Source organism: Psittacula echo, assembly GCF_963264785.1.
Source record: "Psittacula echo genome assembly, chromosome: Z".
Lineage (NCBI taxonomy): Eukaryota > Metazoa > Chordata > Aves > Psittaciformes > Psittacidae > Psittacula > Psittacula echo.
The window spans coordinates 67,677,223-67,691,458 of record NC_137742.1 but is presented as its reverse complement, the minus strand read 5'-3'; positions in this window follow the sequence as shown (position 1 = coordinate 67,691,458).

Genomic DNA, 14,236 nt, shown 5'->3' with positions numbered 1-14,236 from the left:
ATTAAGATTCAGGAAAGGAAAAACATAGTTAGGCATATTTGTTTTACAAATATGTTTTTATCCCCACGTTATTTAGAGCTCAGATGTCAGTTCAACTCCCATTGGGACTGTTTTCATATTATTACTCTGTTTGTTTGGGACTCTTACCATAGCCTAGTGTACTTGAGCTTTTATTGTAACAGTCTTATTTAATGAAGCTGTCTGGTTTTAGTTTTCTCCTAGTCAAAAAGGAAAGGTGTGAGAAGCAAATGAATCACAAAACAATAGAGGGCATCACATTAGAATGAAAAAGGAATTAATTTGTATATCATATATGCAAGTAGTCATGCTTTTCAGGAAAGAAAATTAATTACTGTGCAACCTTTTAATCTCTGTTAATCTATTGTTCCTTTTTTAATTACTTATTTATTACTTTTAACACAGACAAAAGCTAAAATTGAAAATTCAGCTCCAGTATCCTGGCCACATCAGAAGTTTAGCATTGGGTTTTTTTATAATTTCAACTGCTGATTGTATTTCCCACATTCTAGGTCAGCAAAGGTTGTTTTCCTCCATGTATTTTATAGGCTTACATTTCACTATAAGCCTTATGTGTGCACTCAGGCTTGTGATGATGAGCAGCCTTATAGGGCAGTTAGATCACAAGCTTAGAGGTTTGTTTGGTTATTTTAAAAAGCATTCACATAACTGCTGCTCACTTTGGTGCTGTGTCCTATCCAAAACAGCAAAATAATAACACTAATGAAAAAGAACATTATTTACTGAGAGACTGCTTCCATTATGCCTGGAAAAAAGAATATAGTAGCTTATTACTGGGAAATCATGTGAGGGTGCTGCAGGGAATCTAGATTATTTCCATAGTAATTACTGATTTCTAGTACCATAGCTATAAATAATTATGCTAATACTATATAACCACCTGCCTTTAGAATAGTAACAGTTTCTTAAAATTATCTTTTCCAGTTTAGATAGCATATTCCTCCATTAATCATCTGTCTTCCAACCAACATTTGCTATTTCAGAAATGATCTATTCAATTTTATGTTCATTATTTGTAATTTAAATCAGAAAAGGGGTAACGAGAGTTACTGACACTCTTTCAGACATATTCTCCAGAAGACAGAGCTATAATTCGAGGATTCCCCTAAATTGTCTCCCACTCTGGTTGTGATTCTGATCATTATTTTAGTCATTAACAGAAAGACATCCAGTACTAGTCATTCAGTTACTGGGAAAAAAAGGAAGATGTTTTCAGGAGGAGGCTTATTCCATGTGTTTTTCCTCCTTGGTTGTGGATGGAGCCAGGTTAACTAGCCTACAGAAGACAGCTAAATTCTCTCTGGAACTGAATCTCACGTTCTGTGTTAGCTGGGGCAGGTGAAATATTTGACTCAAACAACTTTGGGAGGCTAAGTGTGATCATAAGATTAGGATGAACTGAACTAACGCCTTCATGGTGCCTTTATCCTACTTTAAATTACTTATTAACCCTGACCTCATAGCTCATAAAAAAAAAAAAAAAAAAAATAAAAAAAAAAATTGTAGTCTAGCTACAACTTCAGATAAGTAGTGCATAAGGATATCAGTTTACTCGGTCAACAATGGCCAGTCAACTGTAAAGCTATTTAAGTGGTGTCTAAGGCGTCTGTTCTCAGATCAGTGCACAAACAGAATTCCCATTAACAGTAATACAAATTATGGGCAGGCATGAAAGTAAAGAAACTCCTTAACTAGAAACAATGAAACACCAGACTGTTGTAGTTTTGAAAGGCCACATTTACTTTGATATAAAATGAATACAGGAACTAAAAATGAAACATTAAGCTCATAAAATGGGGCAAAACTTACAGTTTGAAGTACTATACAGCCTTACATACAGCATCTTCATGAAAACGTGTGCAGATTTTATTATCCTGCTGCAAGTATCTGCTTTGCAAACATCCACTTTGCAAGGTGAATTGGAAAAAAAAAAGTGGACATGAATATGTCTTCACATGTTTTGAATACAAAAGCATAAGAAAAGGGAAAGCCTAGGGAATTTACATCAGTACACTGGGAGTTCCTGGGTGCTAACTGGTAATGCTGGAAACCATGCTGGATAACACCTTTCTTAAAACCACCAAGCATCACTTTAAGTTAGCTTTTCTATATTTTTTTATTTTGACTACTTGTTTAGAAGTGCTCCTCTGGAGCGCCACTTCTGCAGGGTTGCCAACATACAATTTCCTAAAGTACTCATGGTCAGCTTATGCCTATTTATTTTTATTTTAGCTTAGAGTTCTCTTACTTACTGGTGTTTGGTGTGTATTGTTATTCAGTGTATTTGCAGAATACAGCCTTCATCTCTTAGGTTGAGGAAGCCAATTGCTTTTTTAGCATTCTTGTGTTAGATGGGCTGTCCTCTCTCATTGTCCACCCAGAAAACATTATTTTCAAGGCCATCTTAGAAGACTGGATCAATTTTTTCTAAATTTATCTTCTTGGAATATGGGTTCATAATTTTTTTGCAAATTCATAATATTTACTTTACAGGAATATGTTTTGCAATATACTAGGTTTTAATTTGCTTTGCTTCACAGATTATATTAGTAAATTCTCTGTTTAAATAAACAGTTACGTCTTTTTGTTTCTTCATATGCTTAAGATGGATGAACCTGCAGCTTTTAGCAGAAATTATTACCTCCAAGTGCATGACCTTAACTTGTGCATCTTTCTTTTTTCAGATAATCAGTCCTCAGAGTAAGCCAGTTTGCTAATTAACCTACTGTGCAATGATAAATATTTCCTAATTTGGTCCTCTTCAAGGCATGTGCTCCAGTTTGCAGTATATTGCTTGGAATATTATACCAGTATTATTAACAGAACTACTAAATGAAACAAATCCAAAAACTAATCCTTTTGAGCAGTCTATGTTATCTTCTTCTGGTCTAAGAGTGGTTTTCAAACAACTTGGCCATCATCCCTCTATTCAGGATTTGGGTATTCTTAAGTTGTTGCCTCTCTTCCCAGGTACGACATGGTACCATGCTACATTTCTTTAGACTTTACTGAATTTGCTTACAAACTTTAAAGATATTCAGCCGTATTTGAAATTATTATTTGTTTAGCAAAATCTTGGGTTTGGATAAATGTTGCTTATTAACTCTGCATGAAAATTAAACTGGTTTATGATTTCCTTATTTACAACTTGAAGAATTGGTTATACTGTTACTTTTCTTGACCACATGAATTCTTGGAAGCATGTTTTGTGTAAAAACTACCACTACCCATTGGAAAAGTCTCTTCATAAATACTCATCAATAGCTGCTTAAGATAGATACTCAGTTTCAGCATGTGTAACTGCAGGACATTTGTTCTGTTATACTAAAATGTTTAAAATGTCTGTGGAAAGTACAAAACAAATCATTTACCTAGAAACAAGGGAAATTTTCATTTAAAATTGTCTATGAATGCTTGGACGAATTTTAGCAGTATTAATTTCACTACTTTAAAGCTACTGACAGGAATGAAGTAACAGTAAGTTTACATCTGTAGAAAAGCTTTGGGTTTGTTTCCCCATGGGAAACTTGTTAAACCACAAGTTTTTCTGCTAAATTAAGATGGCTCTTCTGAGTAAACCTAAATCCTAAAAGCTGACGGGGAAAGAAAGTGTGACAGGATGATTACTAGGCACTTCTTGCATAGGGCACTGGAGAGAGAATAATTTTGTTTAAATCAGATCCCATACCATTATTAACCTTGGGTTAGTAAGACAGAGGAGGTGCTTGTTCTCTATGTTTGCTCAAGTATTCTATTTCCGTGGGTCATCTTTGACTTAATTAAGGCTAGTTTGGACAGGAAATAAATAATATTATATTGAGGGACTTGTGTTTGGGAAATGCTGAAAAGAAGATCCTAAATGCTTATCTCAGAAGAAACTAAGTGATAAACAAAGGAAATAAATAGTCTTCAGATCCAGCTGGAGACAGAAGACAGGAATTATTTTTCAGACTTCCACCACAGACATGTTAGCACTGGGAGAACTTGAGTAAAGTGTTGCTAAGATTTGTGATAGTTTTCTAAAGAAAATACATGTATTTTAGCAGTCTTCTAACAGCAAGATTAGAATTAATGATCAAAACATTTACCTTTTTAATCTGTTCTATATTCTAACAGTTAACACACATAACGACATCTGTCCATCATAATAACATTTCTGTACCAACAACAGACAATGCTTCCTAAATATGTCAGCCTTCTTTCTTTACCATTAAACATAAAGATCTGTAACAAATTTATTTTTTTTAAAGCAGCAAAAAGCTTTTTGTCAGTTAAAGCACTTCTCAAATATTTAAATACCTTGAACCACCACATAGTGTTTTCTTGGTTGTTCTGAGATGAGGAACAGAACAAAAATTTTCATAGCCAAATCTAGAAGCCATGCCTGTCTAGGAAACCTTAACACACTCTTGGAATATGCCCAATTTTCTTACCAATGCAGAAAGAGTGTTTAGAGAAGAATAGAACACGAGAAAGAGGAGATATTCAAGAATGCGAAGGGAAGAAATAAATAATTAACTAACCAAAGTTTTCTATTTTGTGCATTTGGTCACACGCCCTCTGCATTTCATTGAATGATACAACTATGTTCATTTATCAATTATTTATTCATTTAGAAAATTCAACAGTTTTGTACCGTTAACCTCCATAGTCAATGAAGACTGTGATGGGTAAATCCCACATAAAGACAATTTCCTAGCACTGTGTGCTTTTGTCAACTAGTTACTTTTTGCGAACTCAACTTTCTCTGCCTTTTCCCCCTTATTTCACAGCAGAGAGACGTACAATATCACTAGTAACCACAATTTCTAGTCCTTTAAACTTTACAAGCCCATGTGTTTCTGAGCTTAAAAGCCTGATCTAATTGTTGTAAGCAAATATTGTTCAATCCATGCTTTTCATGACACTTTTAATGCTGTATGAGATTAGCACTTTTTAGCCTTTGCAAAGTTTGTTTTTGTTCCTCTCTACCTTTCTGAAGTGTGACACTGTTGAAGAAAAAGCTATGATAAAGTCTTTTTACAACTGTTGCTGTGCTCTTCTGTAGTCAAGCCTTCAGGAAAAGAATCTCTTTTTTTCTGCCTAGATCAATATATAAGATAGTTGTCTCCTGGGAAATATTTTTCCTTTTAAATTATATCTAAGACAATCAAGCGGTATATTGGTATATTTGCAATTTGAGTCTCATTACAACAGACAATCCTGTTGTGAAAATGTATAAAGAAATACGGAATAAATAATAAACCTGACTTCCTTAAAATGAACTGAAGGAAAGTCTTTAGTGTTGTATACATTCTAGCAAGTTACCCTTTATGTTTCTGCTGTTCTCACAGTGCATTGATTTAAGCCACAGCCCCCCAGAGTTAGGGGAACATCATTTCTTGAAGCCCTGCAACACACTACATCACTTATAAACTAATTCAGTAGTACCATGACACTCCCACAGCAACAGACCTCAATTCACCTTTTGCCTGTGAGTATAAAAAGATAAGCAGTAGCAGAGTGTTGGTCTGCAATAATTGATGTTTGCTGAAGACTTCCCCAGGCTGCAGTAATTGTTTGCTCTTTTCTTGGCTTCAGACCAGCTGATGCTCCTTTCAGTCCCCTATACTGAGGGCAAGCACTAATGTAAATTTTTTATCGTTGCTTGTTATGCTGCTCAGGCCGGTAGAATGATCCCAGCTGAAATTCACCTTTATGTCTTTTTTTTTTTTTTTTTCCCTTGGCTTCTGAACTAGCTCATCTCAGTGGTATTCTTTTTTCAAACATTCATTTAGTTTTGCAAGACAATTTAAAGCAAAACCAGCAAGTCCATAGGGGATGTATTCTCAACAATTTTTTTTGTGAATGTTGAAAACTCACAAAGCTCTAGGAGAATTGAGAGCCTGCTGATCAAATCTCTGTGTCCATGTTAGACCCATGCTGATATGAGCAGGATTAGATAGTGCAGTGCCAGAAAGTCTCATAGCTCTATTAAGCAGGGCCTCGCATACTACTATAAGCCAGAAGTCTCAGTTCCTGTAAGCCCTCCTTGCTGGGTCCTCCTCTGAAATGGGACATTTGCCTCTGTACTCCACGACACAGAAGCTTATAATATTGGCTTGAGTGAGACTGCCCCAAAGTCCTGGTTACTGGATACTCAGTCTTTTCAGCAGTTTTCCAAGAAATCATCAGAAACCTGCCTGAGTTTGATGACTGCAACTACCAACACTTGAGTTTCTTGATACTTTTAATTAGTCCTAAATACAATTTCCAGGCAGCAGGAATCACAAGTAAAATCACAAGTAAGTTCAATTAGTTGCTTTCAAGATTAACAAATACTCACTGCTTTATTGGAACATGGCTAAATGTTCACATCCAGGTGCTCATTGTCAATGACAGCACAAGGACAAATACGCTCTTATGCCTGTTTTCTAATGACAGACTCACTAGTGCTGGTAAGAACCAGGTCACTTATCACAGTCTCAGCCATGGTCACTGTGCATGCATGTTAAATAGGTAATTCCTTCTACATGACCCTGAAATCCTATTCCTGGATTTTTTGAGGGTTTTTTGTTTGGTTTTTTTGGTTGGTTGGTTTTTGGTTTTTTTTTGTTTGGTTTTGTTTGGTTTTGTTTTTAATATATGTACCACTTCTATAAATTTTTTTTTTTTTTTTTTTTGGCCTTAGCTTGCAGAGATGAGATTTGACTCACTGTGTTAGAAACCAGCCACAATACAGATCTCTACTCTCATTCCAGCTGTGAGGGAAGTGAACACGTGTAACCTTTCATTAGCATAGTTCAGCAATAAGTGAGCCATTCTCAGACCGCCTCACTCATGTAGGAAATCTTAGTGCAAATTAGGAAGAAAGGACTGGAACTTTAACCCTGAATATATTTGTTCTTGCAGGGTTTTTAAGCAAGTGAAAATAACACTGTATACAGAGAAATGTTAGGAATGTCTCACTGTTTTAAGATTGACCTACAACATGTATATGATCCTTTAGGAGCTTGTAAATACTATGGTCTCATTTTCAGCTTGATAGAAGAGCTGTATCTAATTCATTTGTATGTGTGCTACAAGTATTGGAGGGATTAAAAGTCCTCCATAAAAGATCAATCTCATAAAAAAATTGTTATTATTATTATGAAAATATGGCAGATATATTTTCCCATATCCTATCCTATTTCTGGTGGTTCACTTTGGATAAGAGAATCTCCTATAGTTCTGGATGCTTTTCACTAAACAATGGGTACTTGCAAATCATGAACGATGGATTTTGTAGTGGAAATCAGGACAGAAAAGGGGAATAGGGATTTTGCAGCATTCTACACACAGGCTAAACTTAAACTGCTTCATGAAAAGGCATTGGAGAAGGAAAAGAAATTGCTGTAAACTATTGGAAGTATTAGTAAAAATTTACAGTATTAGAAAAAACTGCAAAAATACAATTTTAACATACCAAGAAATTTAATGTATTGGTCAAGGCTAGAAATAGGCGATGGCAGATAAGTACCTGTATTTTAACCAAGGGAGAGTAAGAGGTATGTGGAGAGGAACAGTGACCTTTCTAATGCAGAACTTTTTATTCAGTATTGTGTCAAGTCTTAAACAGATTTTTGTAGAAAGGTGTGATTAAGGGCATGGGAGCAAATTAAAATAATAAAATACATTGTAGCTTTATCAAAAGTAGATTGTGTGAGACTAATTTAATATTTTCTTTATATTAGATAACTGATTTCTTTGGCAAGATTGATGCAGTGGACCTAATCTATCTGAAGTTCTTCCTGTAGTGTCCTATAGTAAATCGTCATGTAAGACTGAGATGATGACCATTAATATAGGAATGATGAGTGGGGAAGAAGCTAAAAGGAAAACTGCAACAGCACATACTACTTAAGAGAGAATTATCAGCCTGGTGGCTAGGTGTTTTCTTTAGAATATTCCTGTTTGCAAGGTGATTTCAGACTAAATAGATTTCAGACACATACACATACAGGTGAACTATATGGATGATGCATGCTGACTGCCACATTCCTGGCAACAAAATAAAGGAATGTAGCATATTTCCCCTAAAAAGGGATAGGACTTGCTCAGGACAGAAGTAGGAAATAGGAAGCCTTGTTTGTGCAAAGACCTTCCTCTCCAGACACTGTGGTCCTGTGGAGAGGATGTTGACTGATTAGCCTTCACATTCTGTTGCTCACGGGTGTCCTTTCAAGTGCTGCAGCACCATCCAAAACATTTGTGTCTCCCTCCTATACCCAGAAATAGGAGTTGAGTTGAAAGGGTCTCTGCCTACTCACACTAGTATGAACTGCACACACAACAAAAAATCTCCTTAAGTATAGACCCATTCAACCTTTTTTCTTTCTTCAGATATGAAATTCATATTTTACCTCTACTTCTCATGCTCAGATTTAGAGAAGAAGTGTGGGTATCTGCACTCCTGGCAGGACAGATGCAGAACAGGGTCACATCTCCCTTGCTCAGACAACCAGGGAACAATGTTTGTATCAGGCTTTGTGCTCTGCCTCTCAGGAAGAAATCCTCAACAAATATTCAACATAAAAAGAAAAATCACTGGAAATCTCAGTGTGAAAAGTGTAGGCATGTGGTAACCAAGTGCTACTACAACTGAGGAAAATATATGGGAAGTGCAGTCTACCTTATAGACAAGCAATAGAAATAGGAATTAAATCTTGGAGCACATAATGCAAAGTCATGCACTCAGGCAGTGGTAATAAGAATTTTCAATATTATGAAATGCTCATCAATTGCAGTGATGATAAAGTTTAAGGATACTGGTCATGGGATTATTAAGAGTTGCTATGTTGATGCAACTGTGAAAAAAACTAATGCAGGAGGTAAGGTGTTTTAAACAAACACAGCTATGTACTAGTACTAGTCTACAAAGTAAACTCTCACTATATTGTTTTGCACAGATCTGGTCACCTATACGCGAAGAATTTAAGCCAGAAGTACAAATACTTAAAACGCTAGGAAAGCTTTGAGTCTGTTGAATATGGGGAATTACAAATAGTGTGAATATGGGGAATTACAAATGTGCCTATCTACAAAACTGGTGATGGGGAACAGCATAAGTTCATTCTGTACATTTTTGTAGGCCGAAGTTTTTAAATGAAAAGATAGCAGAAGTGTAAGTTAAACAGTTACAAATATGCCATAACTATGTTTAAACTAGAAAAAAATTCGAATCATCAAATGCTTACTTTCCTTTCACACAAGAAAGTGGAACTATAACAGTTTTAAGACAGACTTTGAAAGTTGCATGGAAATAAATGTATGTCACAATAACAGTGATGTTTGAGTTGTCTTGTGATAGATGGGAAAAATCAGATCCTTCAACCTAAGCACCTAGAACCATTTCAGATGCTGTACATTATCACCATAATCTGCATGAGACTAACACAGATAACAGAAATGATTCTCACCCTTTCCATGTGGCAACCGGAAGCCCTCAGGGTACTAGAGGGCAGCTAAATCACTCTGAGAACATTTTGGCACTCAATGTTCACTGGTTGAACAGATTTTCTGATATTCTTAAAGCATTTTGGAAAGAAACTTGATCACAGAGGGTTGTCTTTGAGACAAATTTACTCTATAGATTCTTTGGGTTCCCCGTGGCAGCAAAAAAAAGGAATTCTCCCCTTCTTATTATCTTTTTATCTTTCCCTTTCTCTGTTCCCTCCCTATCTCCCCCATGTTTTCTGATACAAAGTTTTGTTTCCAGGAGGATATGTTTTTCCTCTTTTGCATCAGAACTTGATTTTGGACAGAGAGAATGTTTTAGTATTCCAAAGAGTGTTCAAAATCTCTCAAGGTTTGAATAAGATTTCAAGACAGGGAGGAATCTTTTCTCAAGTAGAATTGGTTGGCCCAAGCAAGATGCATATTCTTAGGACATTTCAGGAAGGCATCTGCAGATCACTGAACTCAATGCCAAGGGAGTCTGTACTAATATGATTCCAGCTTTCTGAAGCATTTCATGAAGCACACTGCTAGCACTACACTTTCATACCCAGCAGTTGGTTGTACCTTCACACAGTGCAGTCAGTGCAAAACTTGACAAAACAGCTTGACAAAAGGCTGTTAGAGTAACCCACAAGGAAATAAAGCTCTCCCCACATGAAATATGGACTGAGTTTAATTAGGATTCCCGTTCTTTGTTATTCAAATCCAAATTCCTCACGACTTCTGTAACTTAGTGGTAGTCACGGTGACTTCGGTATGTTTATTACCTCTGCTGTTGAGTGTTTGGTTTTGTTGGGGTTTTTTTTGGGGGGGGGGTTGTGTTGGGTTTTTTTGTTTGTTTGGTTGGTTGGTTCTTTGGTTGTTTTGTTTTGTTTTTTTGTTTTGGTTTGTTGTTGTTTTGGTTTTATTTTTAATGTGGAATACAACTGTACAGCATGCAAATCACTCCCTAGTGATGTATGCGTCCTTGACAACTTGACATTTGCAGATCCCAGGCGTCCATCTAACTGGATGATGCTCTAAGCATTGAAATGGTCTTCTTTGACCTTGTTGGCAGATGTCTGCATCTGTGACTTAGAATCTCAGACTCTGTGTCATGGTTTAAACCCAGCTGGCTACTCATCACTTTGTAGCTGCTTGCTCACTCCTCCCACCTCCCTTTCCTTCCTAGGGAGAATAAAATGAACTTAAAACCTGTGAGTAGAGATAAGAACAGTTTAATAACTAAACTACACTATCGTACTATTACTGCTACCACCAATAATAATAATGATAAGGAAAATAACAAGGGGAGGTAATATAAAACTAAAAAGGGGAAAAAGAAAGAAAACAAACCAACAGGGATGCACAACTGCTCATCACCCACTGACTGATACCCAGCCTGGACCGAGCAGTGATTACCCTTTTCCAGGTAACTCCTCCCAGTTTATATACTGGGAGTTTATATACCCTTTGGCTAGTTTGGGTCAGCTTTCCTGTCTCTGCTCCCCTCTGGATTCCTGTGCCCCTTCTCATTAGCAGAACATGAGAGACTGAAAAGTCCTTGATCAGGATAAGTGCTACTCAGCAACAAGTAGAACACCAGTGTGTTATCAGTATTGTTCTCAGACTAAAGCCAGTCTGAGAACAATGCTGCACTACCTATCAGGAAGAAAACTAACTCTATCCTAGCTGAAACCAGGACACTCTCCTACCCCCTGTCATTGTCAGTCACTTGGTTTCAGGTAATGTTTCATTCATTGGATCCTGCTTGATGTAAGTATGCTAGAGAAATTTGTCAAAAGGATATAATTCACATAAAGCATCCAAAGCTTAAGCCCAGAATGGTTTAGGCCTGGGGAATTTGTGGAGGAAAAAATACCAGGCTACACTGCCCAGAAAATGAAACTTCTCAGTCCTTGATTTATTTAAGTGTCTTCTGCCCCTTTAGGTTAATGCCCAGTTTTCCACATCTAGGAGCTGTCAAGTACAAATGCAAAGGAAGTGTCTTTGCACCCCATTGTCTCCTGTGCCTCTGTTCCTGCCTTAGTGTCTGTGGTTTGGAAACAGAACAGGTATCTCCACATTCAAGGCAGCCATTTCCAGGCAACTATTCCACGACATAAGCACATTTAGTGGGAGTTATGCAAATAGACTGATCACATCCAAGATGCAGTAGTCTAAACCACAGCAATATGTGTCTCATTGGTATAGTGCTTAATTCGGGTGACGTGAATGCAGTTTCTGAATAAAAAAATAAAAATCACAGCATCTTTAATGCAAAGTGTAGTTACAAATTGTATCATGAGAGCACAAAGGCTATATGAGTTCTGTGTTTATATTCTAGCATGTTACATTTTAGATTCACTTCCATTCTAATAAAAAATATAATATATCAATATGACAGCCTCTAAGCTCAGTCTAAGACTGATACAGTTTGGTTTTGCTGGTAGAGTTTATACTTTCACTTGACTGTTGAGAGAATTAACATGAGATTGTTTGTAACTGTGAAAAAAAACCATTACCAAATACAAAAGATATGCTTCTATGCACGGTCAGTGGGCAAGAGGGAAAAATATTATGATACTGGATGTTATTTCTTTGACTTTTCAACTATTGCTTTTTAATAATTATAAATTTGTAAAAACACAAAAGACAGGAAATTTATAATTTCAGAAACTTTATTTACATCATAATTATCTGGAAATTGCACTGAGAAGTATGCTAAAATTTATTTGTGAAAATACATATCATAAGATTCCAGTTTGCCTACAGTGTTAGAAATTATACTGGAATAATTCACCTTTCTGTATCTCTGTTTGGAGAAAGGCTTAGAAATCAATGTAACGTACCAAATTATCATTTTAAAGAAATGTGCAATTCTCATTCAAGAAGAAATTGAGAAGGCCTTGTTGGTCCATCCTTTTCCACACCATTATGTACATGATGTATGTTTTTGAGCCTTTTGATATCAGATGAAGTGGAATTAGCTACAATAATCTTTTAAATCTTGATTCCATTCCTTAACTTCCCTCTTGCAGGAACACCTCATTGGAGGTTTTAATTTCTTAAACTCATTCAAGTCAATTTTGGCTGAGACTAAAGTTTTGTGTCAAAAATTTACATTTTCATCTCAAGATCATGTCTTAGATGCCACATCATGACCCTTGAAGGTTTTGATAACAATGGGACATGACGCATTCTACACACCAGTGTAATAACATATTTTAACACTTTCATTTTGACTGTGTTTTGTGATGCTATCAGGGAATGAACTTCACAAGATTTTTCCACAAGGATCATGGTATAATATGCTCTCTAACTGAATACATAGTCCACAATTTTTAAGGTCACTTTGCCAAAAGTAAATACGTTTTTATGCATAATAAAATGTGTAGTCCTTATTTTTCTTAATAACTAACTTCATAAAGGGTAAGGGAAATTTTTGTCATAGAGGCCAGAAGTATGATGTCAGCTAATGTAACCATTTTACTGGTATCCCATTTATCATACCAAGCTCTCCTGAATGACAGAAAAAAAATGCAAGAAATAATGCATAACGATTCAGTTATGCAGCACAAGAGAAACAGTTTAGTTTAGACTATTAATAATGTCACTAGGAAATGGAAGACGTTCATGAACAATGACTTTTTCAAACCTATGAGACTTGGGGTGGGGGGAAGAAAGGTGATTTTGCCTCTGCTTGCAAATACAAAGAGTGAAAGAAAAAGCTGCAGCTTTCAGTATGACCAACTCTAATGCTTCTGATTTATGACATCATTGTTGTTACATTAAACTCATTCTGCTATATACTAAAGTGCTTTGTACCATTTGCAAAATGCTGGTATATATCCAAAAGATGATCATAGCAAGCAGATACAAACAAATATGAGTTACCTACACCTATTAATTTGCAGAGTAGGTTTGGAAACCTTCCTAACTACTACTTAATGTTATGCAAAGTCATCAAAACCTCCTATTGCAGCTGTAGGGTGCATGATTGGACAGATTTAAATCTAAGATATAAAATGAATGTGTGAATACATATTATTTCAATCTACCTTTCTATAAGGCATATTATTTCAACCTACCTTTCTATAAGGCAGTTGAAGTCTGTCAATGGTTTCTTTTTTTGTTTTGCAACATTTTTTGGCTTCCTTTGAGCTCTTTCTTTGGCCTAAGTATGCATTTAAAATGACATCTGTCATTGATCTTTGCAGCTGGTTTTATTGAGATTTCAAAATATTATTCAGTATTATCATTCAGATATATTTGTCATTTTGAAAAGATAAGGATGTTTTTTAAAGCACTTGATTAGCATATGTGAGCCAAAGATTTACTTGGCCAGCTGACAAATGCCAGAGAAATAAAACGACTATGTAAAAGGAGAAATAAATCAAGTGATTTATATGTCTGCTGTACCAAAATTCACCTCAGTCTCAGACATAGATTCACTAATTTTTGTCAATGTGCTATATTATTTCAGGCCTGTTTAAGATCTATGGTACCTTTTCTTTACTGCAATGTTGTAGAAGAAAACATACCTGTTATAAAAGGAATGTGGGATTTAGAACTGACTATTAATTGAAAAGATAAAGAATTGGAAAACTCCTGCTACATTCTGACACAGTTTTTACTAGGCTACAACCTTCAAATTTATCAGCAGCTAGGGAGTTTGTTCAGCTGGGGAAGAAATGCAAGATAGGAGAAGTGAGATGTTACAGGGAGGTTAGTTGGCTTG